Here is a 16,650-nt window from a genome sequence, read left to right on the forward strand (position 1 = left end):
TTATCACCAGTGCTACATAACAAATACCAGTACAACTACTTCATGAATGATGCATTATGTTAACATACCGATCTGCTGGGACTCCGGGGCCTGGCACGCCTCCTCCCCCTCGTCATCAGAATCGTCCGGGGCAACCGTGGCCTCCTCAGCCCCCTCCTCCGCCAGCTCCTCTGCCACAAGAACCTCCTCCTCCAACTCCTCCTCCACCTCCTCCTCCACCTCCTCCTCCACCTCCTCCTCCACCACCACCACCTCCTCCTCCACCTCCTCCTCCGCCACCAACACCTCCTCCTCCGCCACCAACTCCGCTTCCACATCCTCCTCCACCACCTCCTCACGCACCTCCTCCTCCTCCACCACCTCCTCCACCATCTCCTCAAACATTTGCTCCTCCTCCACTTCCTCCTCCTCCACCCTTGCCGCCACCTCCTCCTCCGGGTCTTGGGCCTCCTCCTGGGCCAGGTCTGCCTCCGCCTCTTCACGGGCCTGTCGGGCTCGGGCTCGTGCTGTGTGGTAGAAAAAAACATCATGGTCAATGTCGGGTCATTGGTGCACATGTATTAATCCATAACAAGACATACATGGAAGGGTGATAATGATGGCAAACGATGCAGGAAAGTAGCTCCTTACTGTTAATGGACTCCAAATTGTGACATTTAAATTATTATGTGATTGTTAGTAATTTGTTCACACATTACAACCCAGGCATTTATCAATGTGTAACACATATTAGATCTGGCACATTGTATGCATCAGAATCCTCAATGCTATGGCATTACATATAAAAGCCACATGACTGCATGTTAACCAGGAAGAAGCACACATAACAGTCTATGGACTTTTAAACCCATGGACACCCACTTATCATGAGACACATTTTATTGTTTCTAGATGCTATGTTGTAAGTGCGAAATTTCATAGCTAAAATACTCACACTCAGCAATTTCGCCCCTGATTTGCTGGAGCAGCTGGGGCTGGCGCCTGCGGAGGTCCGACCACCGCCTCTCCAGCTGCCCGAGGGACCCCCGCACCCGAGTGCGGGCGTAAATACGGCGCCCTGCCGCAGCATACGCCCTCCGCTTATGGCGGTTTGTGATGAAGGGCCCCGCACGGCCCAGCCTTGTCTCCATGACGGAGACAAGAACCCTCAGCTCCGCATGTGTGAAGGGTTCTGCCCTTCGTGTCTCCGCCATGTTGACAATGGCATGTATCAACCAATCAGGTGGTGGCATTGGTTGATCACAGTTATTTGTGTTAATAACTTTATTGTTCATCTTTACATGAACAGCGTCTCTGCGCCAACACAAATGGTGACAAATTCGCATGCCTTCAAAACAGTAGTGTTGATGTATGGCAATGAACAAATCTGATATATATAAAACACAGTGTGTATGCACTTAGCAAATCCAATGACGCCTCGCTCCGCCAAGCAACGCGTGCTATAGCTTAGCAACGCATAGCTGTAGTTAGCATTACTTACTCTATGCATCTATGTGTATGCGTACATTTATGTGTAAAAGACACATACACACACTTGCAGGTATCCTGAGACCAGCATTATACACCAGCCCTGCCTGCCTGCCTGCCTGCCTGCCTGGCTGCCTGCTCCTTGAAATGTTGAAACATGTGAATAAATTCAAATATCATATATATAGATATATATATATATATATATATATATATATATATATATATATATATATATATATATATATATATATACAAACAAATCAGACATCAACACATGAAAAAATCCCCAACACATTACAGAATAAATCAATGTACTCACCAGTCATCAGGGATAGTATCAACTACAATAATGAAGATATAACAAACACATAAGATCCCTTGAACAAGGTATAATAATTAGCACCTATATTTAACTTCCCCCAAAACTAAGCACATATGATAAATATCTCCTATTTCTTTGCCATTAGGAGGGCAGGCTGGCTAATTTTAGTTTTGTAACACTGACAACTAACACACTGTACTTATTTGAAGGGCTGATTTTGACTACAATTGGTGTGTTCTGTCAACTCGATAACATGTACCTGAAGTATCTTTGCGCCACAGAGTCCCGCAGCTGGTATCCCCTCCGGCATTCAGGGGCGCGGGATGGGCGCATGGGCGGATCTTGCGGCTCAGATGGTACCTCCCACTCATCAAAGGGTATCTCACGCCGCACAGCAATGTTGTGGAAAAATATACACAGGCCCACGATCCTCGACACCATTTGAGGCGCATATTGTAAGTCACCACCAGTGCGGTGGAGCACTCTAAATCGACCTTTTAAAAGGCCAATTGAGCGCTCCACCACTTGCCTGGTGGCAACATGCGCCCGATTGAATGCCTCCTGTGGGCCCGGTGCTGGGTAGCTGTACGGCGTAAGTAGCCAGGGCGTACATGGGTAACCGGAGTCACCCAGAACCCACGCATCACGGCCTTCCAGCTCTTGGAGTCTTTGCCATATCCCGGTTTGTCGGATGACATGAGAGTCATGGGCACTTCCGGGAAACTTCGAGTTGAAGGCGAGAATTTCCATGGATGGGCCACATACCACCATCACGTTCAGTGAGTGGAACAATTTGCGGTTCCTATATATCTTCTCACTTCGAGATGGAGGCACAAATGGTACATGGGTGCCATCCACAGCCCCTATCACATTAGGGAAGCCAGCAATTTGATGGAAGGCCTGCTGGCTTCTGCGCAGGGTCTCGGTGGCAAATGTCATGGCCATGAAGTGCCCCTTGCGCCTGAACATGGCCGACGTCACACGCCTCAGGATTCGGCAGAAGGCCGGCTGAGATATTCCAGCAAGTACTGCCACTACTTGTTGGAATGATCCTGAGGCGCAGAAATGCAACACCGCCAGCAGCTGTGTGTGAGGCGGAATTGCTGTCGTGATCCCGTGTAGAGGTTCCAGATCGCTCTGAATTAAGGTGAGCAGATCCAGAATGACATGTGGCGGTAACCGGTACCTAGTAAGTACCTCATCATCGGGCATAGCAAACAGAGTCACCCGTGTGCGATAGATTCTAGCACGTCCTGGCCTCCTTGGCCGACGAGTGGGGAGAGCCGCAAGTGCCCTTAGCCTCCTCTCCATGTAGCGCATCATTGCTTCAGCAACCTATAAAGAAATGAACATAAATACTGATGCACCTATGCACATAATGGCCATATCCCACTACAAATAGATTTGTAGCCTTCAATACGTACAATAGATGGCCGCCCCGTGAAATCCCTCAGATCCATTTGACTCTATAATGATGACACAATAATATGAACTCAATACACACCGTCCAAAACACTCAGATAAAGGTGTCAGCATTTTTTGCCGACATCATGTACTATGAGACATTTCATCTATTGCTGGGACATGTTGTCCTGCAATAGATGAACCCACACAGGTTTAAGACCTGTGAGTGAAATAGTGAACATGTGACATGTTGCAATAATGCTACACGCACTTTGCTGGCCCAACAATCTGTAGTCAGTGAGGCAATTGTGCATACATTCATACACTTACATTGTTAATGGATATCATATCTACAAGGAGCATGGAAGAGCTTACCTTAGACCCTGACAAGTCCAGATCTGGAGACAAATGATTCTAGCAGCAAGTCACTATTTATAGGGCTCTCACATGTGTGGTCTATAACAGTAGAGATGAGTATTGCATGACTTGTGGCCTGGATTATCTAAGGGATTGGGCTACTTTTAGCTTGCAAACAAACGCCACAATACCACAGTAGTCATGAATCAAATGTCATGTCATGCTAGCAAATAGCATGTGTATTGTGCAATAGTCACAGGTGTATCAGAAGATTCTATGCAATGTTAGCATTGGTGCCCAGTATTTCATGTAGAACTTTCGCCAGGTTTTACACAATGGAATTTCCGCCACCGTATGCGGCGCGAAAAAACAGCGACGTACGCTCACGCACGGAACGCAGCTGCCGCTGATGTCCGCCAAACAGGCTACACAAACAGTATATAAAGGTGTATTAGAAGGTGACCATGTTGTTGCTAACATGTCTGGATCACAACTAGAGGTGGACCCAGATCTGCAGCAACTATTTGACAAGATGGACTCCAGCACCACCTATGTGCCACTGCACATGCGGCCAGTGGGTAATGAGGAGGCTGCTGGACCTTCTACAGCAGGGCAACCTGCACCTGACCATTCTACAGCAGGGCAACCTACACCTGGCCCTTCTGCAGCAGGCCAACCTGCAGCTGGCTCATATGCACCATCAGCAGAATTGATTGGAACACAACCGGGGACTTCACAAGGTAGTACCATGGCCAGCACTTCAAGTGCAGCGACACGTGACAGGGGGCGTGGCCAAGGACGTGGCAAGGGGAGAGCCAGGGCAACAGAGGAACCACCCAAAAAAAATAAGGCATATGAAGCACAGGAGCTTGCCATCCTGGTTCCCCGAGCACGTGATTGGATTGAGTGTCCATCGGAGAAGCTGACACACACACGCAGATGGAAGATTTGGGAACAGATAACGGCAGAGATTAATGAAGTAGCGCCACAAGTTCGTGAGACGGACCATGTGAAGAAGAGGCAAGTTGTTTTGTCATACATGTGCCCAGTAATAGCCAAGTAATGATTGAATTGATGCTTAGATGGATTTAGCAAATGGCCCGTGAGGTTGTTACGATACACATACATTATTGCCATGTTATTTCGGTGAGAGTTAGAGTAGGGTGATTGTGAATGTGTATTGTAACGGTGGATATCATAGTTGCATATAATATTATCTTTTGGACATTAATCACATGTCGTAATATGTAGCACAGAGCAATGGCTGCAACAGCTAACATCTGGAGTGACATGTATTAATATGTCAACTTACATTGCAGGTGGCAGGACTTCAAAACCAACCTGAAGAGGAAGATGACCAAGCGGTGGGAACACAGCCAGACATCTGGGGCCGGGCCCATGCCATCAGGGCTAGAGCTCACCCCCCTGGAGTTGATGGCCGAGAGCTGTATATCAGTAGAGGAGATCAGGGGGGTGAGCACGATGGATAGCGAGGCCCCAGCTGAAGTGTTTGCGTCTTTGCTGGAAGGTAAATATTGGTCATGCCATAAACTTGTGCAAGTAATTATCTTAGAATGTCTCCTAATTGTGTTTATCTTTTTCCACAGACACCCCACCGCTTGGTGCCGACTCTGCTCAGGAGGTGGAGGAGTCCGTGCCACCTGGCCCCAGTGGTAGGCCTGTGCAGCAGCAGCCATCGGCCCAAGCCGATTTGGCCGCCTTGGCACAGATGCTTGGGGACATCAACCAGCAGGGAGACTTGGCATCAGAACGGATGCATAGGACCGAGGAGATCCTGGCGAGCTTGGTCAGCACCCAGCAGGCCATCGCTGCGAGCATGCAGGCCATGGCTCAGTCACATCAGGCCATGGCTGCAAGTGCTCAGGTGCTGGCCGAGCAAGCCACCCGCCAAAATGATCTCCTCCTCCACCATAATGAGCTTATGGTGGAGCTGGTTACCAGCAACAGGGTCCTAATGTCATCCGTTTCTGGTGCATTACCACCGGCAACACTCCCTGCTGGCAGGAGGGGTAGACCAGCCAACCCCTCAACATCATCTGCTCCACCTGCCCCAGCATCTGGCCGTCCCCGAAGAGCTGCTGCACAGGCCAAGGAGCCTACCAAGGCCAAACGTGGTCGCAAATGAACTTGTGGCTGCATTAATCTCCACCGTTATGTGGTCCCAAATCTTCCATTGTGCTGTGTGTGTCAGCTTCTTGTGTCCAATCACGTGCTGAGGGTAACCAGATGAGCCCTTGCTTCATATGTCCTTTTTGGATCCCCTGTTGCCCTCTTTTGCCTGCCATTACTGTCAGCTGTACTTGAAGTGATGGCCATGGTACTATCTTGTGAAGTCCCCGGTTGTGTTCCAAATGATTCTGCTGATGGTGCATATGAGCCAGCTGCAGGTTGGCCTGCTGCAGAAGGGCCAGGTGTAGGTTGCCCTGCTGTAGAATGGTCAGGTGCAGGTTGCCCTGCTGTAGAAGGGCCAGCAGCATCCTCATTTCCCACTGGCTGCATGTGCAGTGGCACATAGGAGGTGCTGGAGTCCATCTGTGTGCAATTATATTTGTTTTGTATTATTATTTATTTTGCTACATTCCTGCCATGTTGTTTATTTTTTTGATTTTGTATTTTTTGGTCATTGCATCACAGTGGCATTGACTGTGACATGTATATAAATAAATTTTTTTACTTTACCCAAAAATGTGTGGTTTCATGAGTACATGTCGAATACACATGTGTATTGCTAGTATTAATATTCTGTCATGTCCATTGTTAGCAGTTTTAAAGTGTCTGACAAGTACAGGATATGTGGGTGTTTAGGAAGGGTTCCTTGAAGCAGCAATGGTTTCAATTAAAGCACTGACAAGCGGCCTATTAGTGAGTAATGAGTAAAGGAGTAGATTCTATTGGGTTCAGGTGTTAATGCTTGTAGTCATTAGGCGTACGTTCGCCTACCGCATGAACGAGTGGTGTCCGCAAAGCAATAGTACACTTGTGGACACCGCACATTTCTTCCCCTTTTGATCGCGTGCATTCGGAGTGCTATCCGAATGTACGCCCCCCAACATAAGTGTACTCCCCCGTGTCCGCCCATGTTTCCGCCCCGTTTTGCCCACTTTGAAACTACGCCCATGTGACATTCCGCATGACGCCCATAATACGCCCATATTTCCCGACTGATTGCGGGGAACAGTTTTGTACGGGATTTGGCCGAACTGGTACGGAGTCAAGGCGTGGCACATGCGCGTTGCGTTCTCCACGCATGCGCAGACGCCGAAAAGACGCGATCCGTAAGAATGCGGTAAAGTCCGCGTCAATCAGAATAAGGGCCATTGTGCTGATGCTGGGAGGGGGATGTGAGTGTCTGACATACAGAGCGTACTGTATGTGTGTCAGTGATATTGTGCTGATGCTGGGAGGGGGGATGTGAGTGTCTGACATACAGAGCGTACTGTATGTGTGTCAGTGACATTGTGCTGATGCTGGGAGGGGGGATGTGAGTGTCTGTCATACAGAGCGTACTGTATGTGTGTCAGTGACATTGTGCTGATGCTGGGAGGGGGAGGAGAGTGTCTGATACAGAGCGTACTGTATGTGTGTCAGTGACATTGTGCTGATGCTGGGAGGGGGAGGAGAGTGTCTGATACAGAGTGTACTGTATGTGTGTCAGTGACATTGTGCTGATGCTGGGAGGGGGGATGTGAGTGTCTGACATACAGAGCGTACTGTATGTGTGTCAGTGACATTGAGCTGATGCTGGGAGGGGGATGTGATTGTCTGACATACAGAGTGTACTGTATGTGTGTCAGTGACATTGTGCTGATGCTGGGAGGGGGATGTGAGTGTCTGACATACAGAGCGTACTGTATGTGTGTCAGCGACATTGTGCTGATGCTGGGAGGGGGGATGTGAGTGTCTGATACAGAGGATACTGTATGTGTGTCAGTGACATTGTGCTGATGCTGGGAGGGGGGATGTGAGTGTCTGACATACAGAGCGTACTGAATGTGTGTCAGCGACATTGTGCTGATGCTGGGAGGGGGGATGTGAGTGTCTGACATACAGAGCGTACTGTATGTGTGTCAGCGACATTGTGCTGATGCTGGGAGGGGGGATGTGAGGGTCTGACATACAGAGCGTACTGTATGTGTGTCAGTGACATTGGCCCTTATTCTGATCGGTGCGGCCAGAGCCGATTATGCGGCCAGGACCGTGCGTGCGAAACCCCGTCTTCCATACGGATCGCCAACTCCGTCCGTATGCGGTAAGAAGCTGGCCGAACGAACCGCACGTGTATTTTTCACGGAATACGCCTCCTCCATCTAAGGGAACCTCCCCCATCATTCGATGGTCGCAGACCATCGAATGCAGGACCGAATGCTCCACCAGCTCCCGCAACCTCAGACCACACGGACATGTTTCCGTGTAAAAGCAGAGATCTGGGCGGGCAGCTGACATCCGGCGATGTCATATGTCCGCCCCTTACACGTGCGTCACGGCCGCATTACCATACGTACGCCCAGCGTTTTCATGGGCACTCCCATGAAACGCGGGGCGTATGCATATGGTAATGAGCCCAAATAGCCCTTCACGCCCCTCTCCACCCCCTGTTCGGAGTGTTCACATATCATGCGGGATTCGGCCGTACGCCCCGCTCGCACATGCGCAGAGACGCCTCTGCACATGCGCAGACACAAAACATCGCCGGCCCGAACGCACGCGGATATATCCGCACCGATCAGAATAAGGGCCATTGTGCTGATGCTGGAAGGGGGGATGTGAGGGTCTGACATACAGAGAATATGTAAAGATGGTGGGGGCAGACCAATAGCTTCCCAAACCCCTCCTCCTGGCATATGCAGAAGCTGCCCATGGGATGACCCATGTAAGGAGAGAGAGGGCATGTATTTTGATTTCATCTTATGCAGAGAAAAGGAGTCCCAAACTCATCTGCAAGAGAATGAACTCAGGAAAATAATTCCTATAGAACCATCAAATATATCCCCTACCACTGGTCCATTCCTAAGGTTAAAAATAAATGTATTGAATTTACATGCATACAAAATTGTCATTTTATTTAAATGGTATCTGATATGTTATCTTGATTATAAGGAACATCCCAGCTGTCCCATGTACAGCATCCTTTGCAGCAAAGAAATTTATTGAGAAATTTGTGTGCAGATATGTCATCCCATAAGGTATATGGTATTAAAATAATCATAGAGGTACATATTTGACAGGAAAGGTATTCTAAGGAATAAGTCAATATATGGTTATTGAAGGTTGGTTGCACTCACCATTCACTAAAAGGTTTTAGTCAAAATTGAACATGTTAACAAATGCATATTGAGAACACATAATTTAGGGTGGGTGTGGAAATTACCATGAGTTGACTTGAAGTTTTGTCTTCGGTTTTGTGTAACATTCACACTACTCCTCAGCAGCCACTGAACCTGTCCCCTTATAAGATTATTATTTTAATTTATATATACATTTTTTTTTATTTTTGGGAGAACATCAAACCCTATTCAACATCCAGCAGCAGACTTGTCACTCTAATTCTCACATCATCTAAATACTTTACCAGAAAAGCAAACAAGCTAATGAAGGGATGTTGTTATAAGGTCCAGCCTGGAGACTATGCAATGGTGAGAAAATTCTTACAATTAAATGTCTCGTAGATCAAAGGCAAGACCCGTCCCTGTAAAACAAACCAATTGAATTAATGCGTCTCACTGCAAGAAGGTTTCCGACCTGGTGGTGATATCAGTTGAAAGAAATAGAAACTGATGCAGATAAATATTGTGACTTTGATTCTAACTTAATAAACTTATTTGATGATGGGCCTGTCCAGGGCCCCCACACAGACTAAGACAAGGTCCACGGAATCGGGGGGCATCCTTAGTGGTGTCCCTGCGGGTTGTGGACAAGGTGTAAAACAATGATCCCCATGAGTGACCAAGTTTCCCATACACTCACTAACTGAAGAAGTCATTTTTGTTTTTTTAAGTTTTCATATTTTTATAGTGAATGAGGGTTACCAGGGATTGGTTGCTGGCAAGGACAGTGTGTATAGTTATCAAAGAGGTATTACTAGAGTCATGGTGGTGTATTCTACTTCTGCTTTTAATTTTAATCCCACAAGTATAATCATAACAGACACACATATACATCATACTACTGATGCTCCCAGGTTTCGGTATGCATCAGAGGATGGTAATAAAATACTGATGGCCAATATGTTAAACTAATTAGAAGGTTTAAAATAAATATATGAGTAATAACATAAAAGTTACTGAGAACGCCCACACAGGAACCATTGATAGAATACATCTAGTAAGGTATCAGTAAAGAAGAGGCATTCTAAGTAAGGATGGTAACAATGGTGCAAACCTAATATCTATATGCAAACTGACATTTCTTCTTTAAGACGCTCATCATGAGCTGATAAAAAGAACAATAAGGTAAACTGATTGTTGGTTATATTGTCATCTACGGTATCACTCCAGTAATGTTGGGTTAATGGCTACTTATATTTGCAGTCAAATCAAACAACACTTAATTTTCTATGTAGGATTTACACAAGTGAATCTTATAAGGTTACTGACTCTCCCTAGGTTTAAAATTGGTAAAGAGTGTAATAACAGGAGATATTTTGGAGTAAAACAAAACATGTAGTTATCATGTGACAGAGTTGGGTGAGCTAGTGGAAAATTTAGATAAAAAAAAAGGGTACTCATTGAATTGTTTCTTAAGATGTTTTCTCAAACATACTGTCTCATAAGCCATGGACATTACCACAAGGATTATAAGGTTTCTAAATGGTTACAAACAAGATCTATTGTAATAAAATGTACTTTTACTAATTAATACAGTGGTGATTCAACATGAAGATTTGAAAGTAACACATGGTATATTAAAGAAACACACTTATTTACAATATCCCAAGTTTATAAAATTGTGTTTGAATTTGTGAATATAATTAAAATATGGTACAAGCATCACAAATACTAAACGGATGATGACGTTAAAAGGAAAGTTGAATGAAATTATTTGGGGTAAAAATTAGTTTATTGAACAGGTGTGAGTGATGTGATTCCCTACAGTTGGTTTATTTGGTTGAACCCCAATAACTGGTTCGCATAAGTCAATGTTATATATGCTTTAAAAAAGTTTAATGTTTTTGCCAAGATAATATTATTGATTTTTCTGTATACTAGTGAAATGCTTCAAGCAGGTTTTCCGATGTATTAAGAGAGAAACAAATGATGCACAGTACGAGAGATATGAACTTTCTTCGGAGATATGAAAAAAGTTGAGGATGGACTGATAATACAGAAAATCAACGAATCAATAAATCTATGCTTTTATTATATTCTGTTTTCCTGACTGCTGCTATTATTGCTGCAGATGACTTTAGCTTGTTGCACAATGTACTATTCACTGCGTATGAGGCCTTCCCTTTGCGCTAAACAGTTATAATATGTCAGAAACGGCAGCCATTTTGTTGAACCATGACTTGCATAATAATATTATAAAATGGCTAATCATTCAGAACAGAGCTGTAAAAGTGATTTCTTATAGAGAATTGTTTTTGGTTTTAGAAGCTTAAGAATGTGATGTTGACAGTATAATAGAACAAGGACAGACACCTAGACTCCACAATCATCAACTATATGGGAACAAGGCCACACATGCGTAGACCCACAGGGCCACTGAAGTTGGGTGTTGGGTTAATTATGACATCATGATTGAAAGCAGAGCTTTCCAATAAGACTCAATGCTTATGAGTAATTAATTAATTAATTAATTAATGTGATTTAGGTTTAAATATCAGAGTTATAGAAGGAGGGGAAAAGGTAGTTGAGGAAGAACCAGCAAGCACGGGGGGCTGGAGGTAATTATGAAGGAGGTTTAATCATGGCTGATCACTGTCCTTGAAAGGTGTCCATTTTGATTTGATTTAGAATTACTGTTTAAGTATTAGCTAGTCAGTTTTATGTTTCTTGTGTTAGTCTGCATTTGCAAATACCTGTAATGAAGCTATTCTTTAAGTAAAGCATTGCCATACATTTTATAACAAGGTTGTGTGGGTGTGCAATCATTTCAGCGTTGCCGTTATATTTAAAGGTAATAAAGTAAATATATTTGGTTTGGGTTATTAATCATATCTAATCTTATCAGATAAATATCAGCGTTATCAATACAAATACACACAAGTCAAAGAATTGAAGTTTTTGCTAAATATTGCTTCCAAAAAAACAGAACAGTCGCTGTGAGCAGCGCTGGCATTTTTAACGGATATTGGGCAAGATGCACTAAGCTTCAAAAGTGATAAATTGGAGAGTGACAAACAGCCAGCCAATCAGCTCCTACCTGACATTTTTTCAAATACATATTGTGTTAAGGGAAAGGGAGAGATGGGGAAACCAGTGCACAGGTCAATATCGTAAGGTAATGTTAATTGATAAGAGTCATCCACAATTCCTAATGTTTATGATGAGATGCGTTCTCATCCGTAGTAATTGTCGTGGAGGTGCAGCACCCTAGAGAATAATATAAGTTTAAAGGCAAAAGAAGAAGAAAGCACTCTCTTTTTTTCTGGGCACTCTTATGAAAGAAAGAAATTTCTTAGAGAAATATGTATGATAAGTGTTTAAGTATAATATAGCAAACTACACATATCTGTGTCCAAAGTATGGCCGATCTGTGTTTTGTATGAGGGACAAAACCTATTTATTACATAATTTTTAATAGTATTTTTTAAAATATATATGGACAGTAAGAGAAAACACACAACAACAAACAACAATGTAATACAAGTATTTGTATTCAAGTTTGGAGGTTTTATCTATAAGTTCTGTAATAAAGCAGTCTTGTGTAACCAATTAATTTATATCTCATTCGCACTTACACAAAAGTGTTGTATAGTGGTGCATAGTCTGTGCGTAAGAATTTATAACAAACTGTCTCCTCACAGTTTGGGCACTGGTAGTCAGATAGGGTACATTTTTTGGGGGTATACACCACAAAAGCACACTATCTATGTTTAAATGCAATAATGGTCACAGAACAGAATTTAGACAACATACAGAACACTGAATGACAGAGTTGAAGTCATTTTGTTACCAACTTCTGTTTTTTAGATAGTCTGGTCAGGCTGTTTAATTAGTATCTTATTGCCCAGGGTATACAGTAACAATGTTTCCAATGTATCTGTCGTGTAAATAGAGAAATTCGTGGTAAGCATAAAGGGTACTTGTGTCCTAGCACGGCACCAGCGATAAAAATTGTATCCATCGGGACCTAAAAAATCACGTCGATTGCATTGCGTGCAACCAAATCGCATGCGATGCGATTGACGTGATTTTTACATTGGAACCAATGTAAAATTGTCCCTGAGACCCGATTTTACATTGGCCCCAATGTTAAATGCCCCCCAGACCAAAATTTTCATTGTATCCCCACCCTAATGGGTAAAATGCCCCCCCCCCATTGTTAACGCCACCCCACGATTAACACCAACCCGAAGCGTGGCGAGGGCAGCGAGCCTGCAAGGGGCGGCGGTACACGTCCTCCAACCTTTTCATACCCCCACTATCCACGTTGGCGTGGAGTTGATTGTATATAGTGTGGCAAGCGCAGCGAGCCACCGAGCCCGAAGCGTGGCGAGCATTACTTCACAGGTATTACGCATCCGATCGCCGCGCATCGGGCTAGGTGGCTCGCTGCACTCGCCACACTATATAGGATCAACTCCATGGCAACGTGGATAGTGGGGGTATGAAAAGGTCGGAGGACGCGTACCGCCGCCGCTCGCCACGCTTCGGGTTGGCGTTCATTGTGGGGTGGCGTTAATGATGGGGGGGCATTTTACATACAAATTACCCATCAGGGTGGGTATACAATCAAAAATCGGGTCCATTGGGCCATTTAACATTGTTCCCTATGTAAAATCGTGTCCATCGCATCGGTCGCATTGTATGCCATTATAATTAATGTATTCAATGTTAAATCGCGTTGGTCGCATCGCATACCTTAAGTTAAGGCATGCGGTGGAGGTGATGGACGCGATTTTTTAAGTGTCGGGGAAAAGGCTAAAAATAGCCCTAAAATCGCGTCGGTCGCATCTATCGCATACCTTAACTTAGGGTATGCGATGACCCACGACGGACGCCGTGCTAGGAAACAAGTACCGCATAAAGTATCTAATATTTAGCTGGAAACCATTGGGACCAGGTTAAATTCACATAAACAGATATAATCAGGCACCAAAAAGTGCACACCTTCCGTGTCTTATATAAAATACTAGTCAGACAGCAAAGTTTGGCATTATATTAATTGGTTAATTAAGTCACTTCAGACTGTCTAATGGTTGGTAGCAATAGTGAATATGATTATAGTATATAGTGATTCACATTATAGAAAAATATCTAAATCTTATTCCAGGTATAATAAATATTTAGAATATGGTACTTATGTATTTTCTGGGCTCCCATGTTAAATGCACCCCATTTTTCCATACCCCTACTATCCAACTACTCATGGAGTTGATTTTATATAGTGTGGCGAGCGCAGCGAGCCACTGTGCCCAAAGCGTGGCGAGTGCAGCGAGCCCCGCAAGGGGACGCGGTGTCATAAGAAAAACGGGAGCCCAGATATTACATAAGTACCAATATTTATGCATCACTTTCTTTAGCAAGATATATAGCAACCGTCTCCCCTTTTGAAATTGATTGGAGGTAGAAGATTTTAACATTTAAGAAAAAGTCTCCCTGATGTTAGTCTCCTGCTGGATAGCTACTTCCTGACTTTATATACCTTAAGTAACAAATTAAGGTACCTGATATTTATCAGGGAGGTCACCCTATTAGCTTTAACAATCCAGGCCAAAAATTGTCAGCTTCCACTTAGAATATTAATTATATCCTACTCAGCACAGTCTTACTACTGGATACATTGGGCAGTATTAGAATACTGACGACGTGCAGCGAATCCTGTTTAGGATTCGCTGCACATTCGCCACTGCCCGCCGCGTTCCAGAGCCTCGCCGGCACCATCCTCAGGCAGGGAGCCTGAGGACGGTGGCAGGCAGGGAGATGGAAGTCTCCCTGCCAGATCCAGAATGTTTGTGGGGGGGAGGTGGGCTCCCCGGGTGCCAGGCAGCACAGGCTGCTCCCCCGGGGGTGCCAGCAGGGGACCGGGTATATTCACTACACCCGATCATGCATATGAAATGATCGGGTGAAGTGAATATATGAATATCTAATGAGCGGCTCGGCTCCGGCCCCCTGCTGGCTGGTCTGTGTAAAAAAAAAATATATATATATTTTTTTAAATTAAATATATATTCATGTGCTTACAGCACATGAATAAAAATAGCATACCAAAAAAAAATAGCATACCAATTGCAAAAAACAAAACACTTTATTTTAAAAGTTCACATTCCACTTCACCATAAAAAGATAGTGATTGCTACTCGGTGAATCATGGCGAAAAAAACCTTGAAATGTATTCGCCATCTGGACATTGAATAGGGTGATTCACCGTTTTAGTCAAAAATTCGCCTTACAGCACAAAATCGCCATAAAAACCTGGCGAATCAGCCTCATTGAATACCGCCCATTGTATTAACTGGCAAAGCACGAAATGTATCAATTTTTATACCAGTGATTCTTGCATTTTACAAACCACGCATTTTTCAACTCTTTATAGTAACAGACTACAGACACATTAACCCCGCCACGCCAGGATTTTCATATGCTTATTAAATTGTTCTCTTTAGTCTTATATGTTATATGTTTGCTTTTACAGTCTCGCAGTGTTTTATTTTGATGAACCAATAAAAGTTATATTTTATTATCTCTTCTTTGTGCACTGCCTATAGACATCCTTCTCTTTCCCCTTGAACTGAGCGTCAATCAGGTAGTCACAGTGCTGTTAGATAGTAAGCAAGGTCTGTGTCTCCCTGCACTTACTGCAGTATGACAGCACCCGACAGAGAGGGTATAGAGAGTAGAGGCAAAAAAATCCCGTTGTATAGAAGCAGTCACACGGGTACATATGCATTCGTACAATAACATCGGGCCAAAACCCTCCTCCTGTGGGTGGGGACTATCCTCTATGACTTATATATATATATATATATATCCTGTATGACTGTATATATCTTCTCTTATAATAGCTGTCAAGAACTGTCAATCTGTGAGTGTGTGTATAACGCTGGGTGAAGTCATGGATTGACATTTCTGGGCTATATACGGATGGAGTAGGTCCCATCCTTGCTACCTATGGCGAGAGTTCCGCCAGCTGGCCATGGCTGGCCACGGCGCCCGCCATCGCAATACATTTTAAATGCTTGCCGATTCGCCATGGCGTCTCCGATGAGTGCAATACCAGTGATCATCCACCAGATGTCACTTTTGAATACCTCTTTGCGCATGCGTAAAAATTGTGCTGCCGTAAATAATTTATTGTCCCTGGCAAGCCTAGTCAGCGCCTTTCTCACACCTTCGGCACGAGCATGATCCCGTCTCTTTGAAGGAGAGGGTCATGCTGACGCGGGCGGAGAGGTGCTGCATTTGTTTGACACGAAGGAGCGTCTCTGACGGACGCTCTTGCGACCCAGTTGCACAGACGTTCCAGTAATGAGACGCTTTTGCGTCTGAGTTGTTATTACGGCAGGGTACTACAGTAAAGTACTTTACTACTATTGTGCTGTGTCCACCAAGCTGTACTGTTCTATAGATAGTGTACACACTAATAAATAAAATTACATTGCATTGCGTACAGAATCATTACATTAAATTATACTGTACTGTATTGTACGTCTCATTGGTTTTGTTGAAAGGTGCTGGCCTTTGGCTAGTACAGTATTGCAGTTTTAACACACCTAAAAAATTCGGTTACCAATAAGGCTTTCTTGGCGTCTAAATGTGCATGGGTGCTTGAGCGTCTGCACGGGTACTATACTGGTACTATACTGGAGCGGCACGGACGCTAATGCGTCTCAGTATATGTTCTAACGGTCGCCACATTTTGGTGTTATGACATTCACAGTAAGTTACTGATTCGTATAGGGATCATTTTAC

Source organism: Crinia signifera, chromosome 9 (genome assembly GCF_055691185.1).
Source record: "Crinia signifera chromosome 9, ASM5569118v1, whole genome shotgun sequence".
Classification (NCBI taxonomy): domain Eukaryota; kingdom Metazoa; phylum Chordata; class Amphibia; order Anura; family Myobatrachidae; genus Crinia; species Crinia signifera.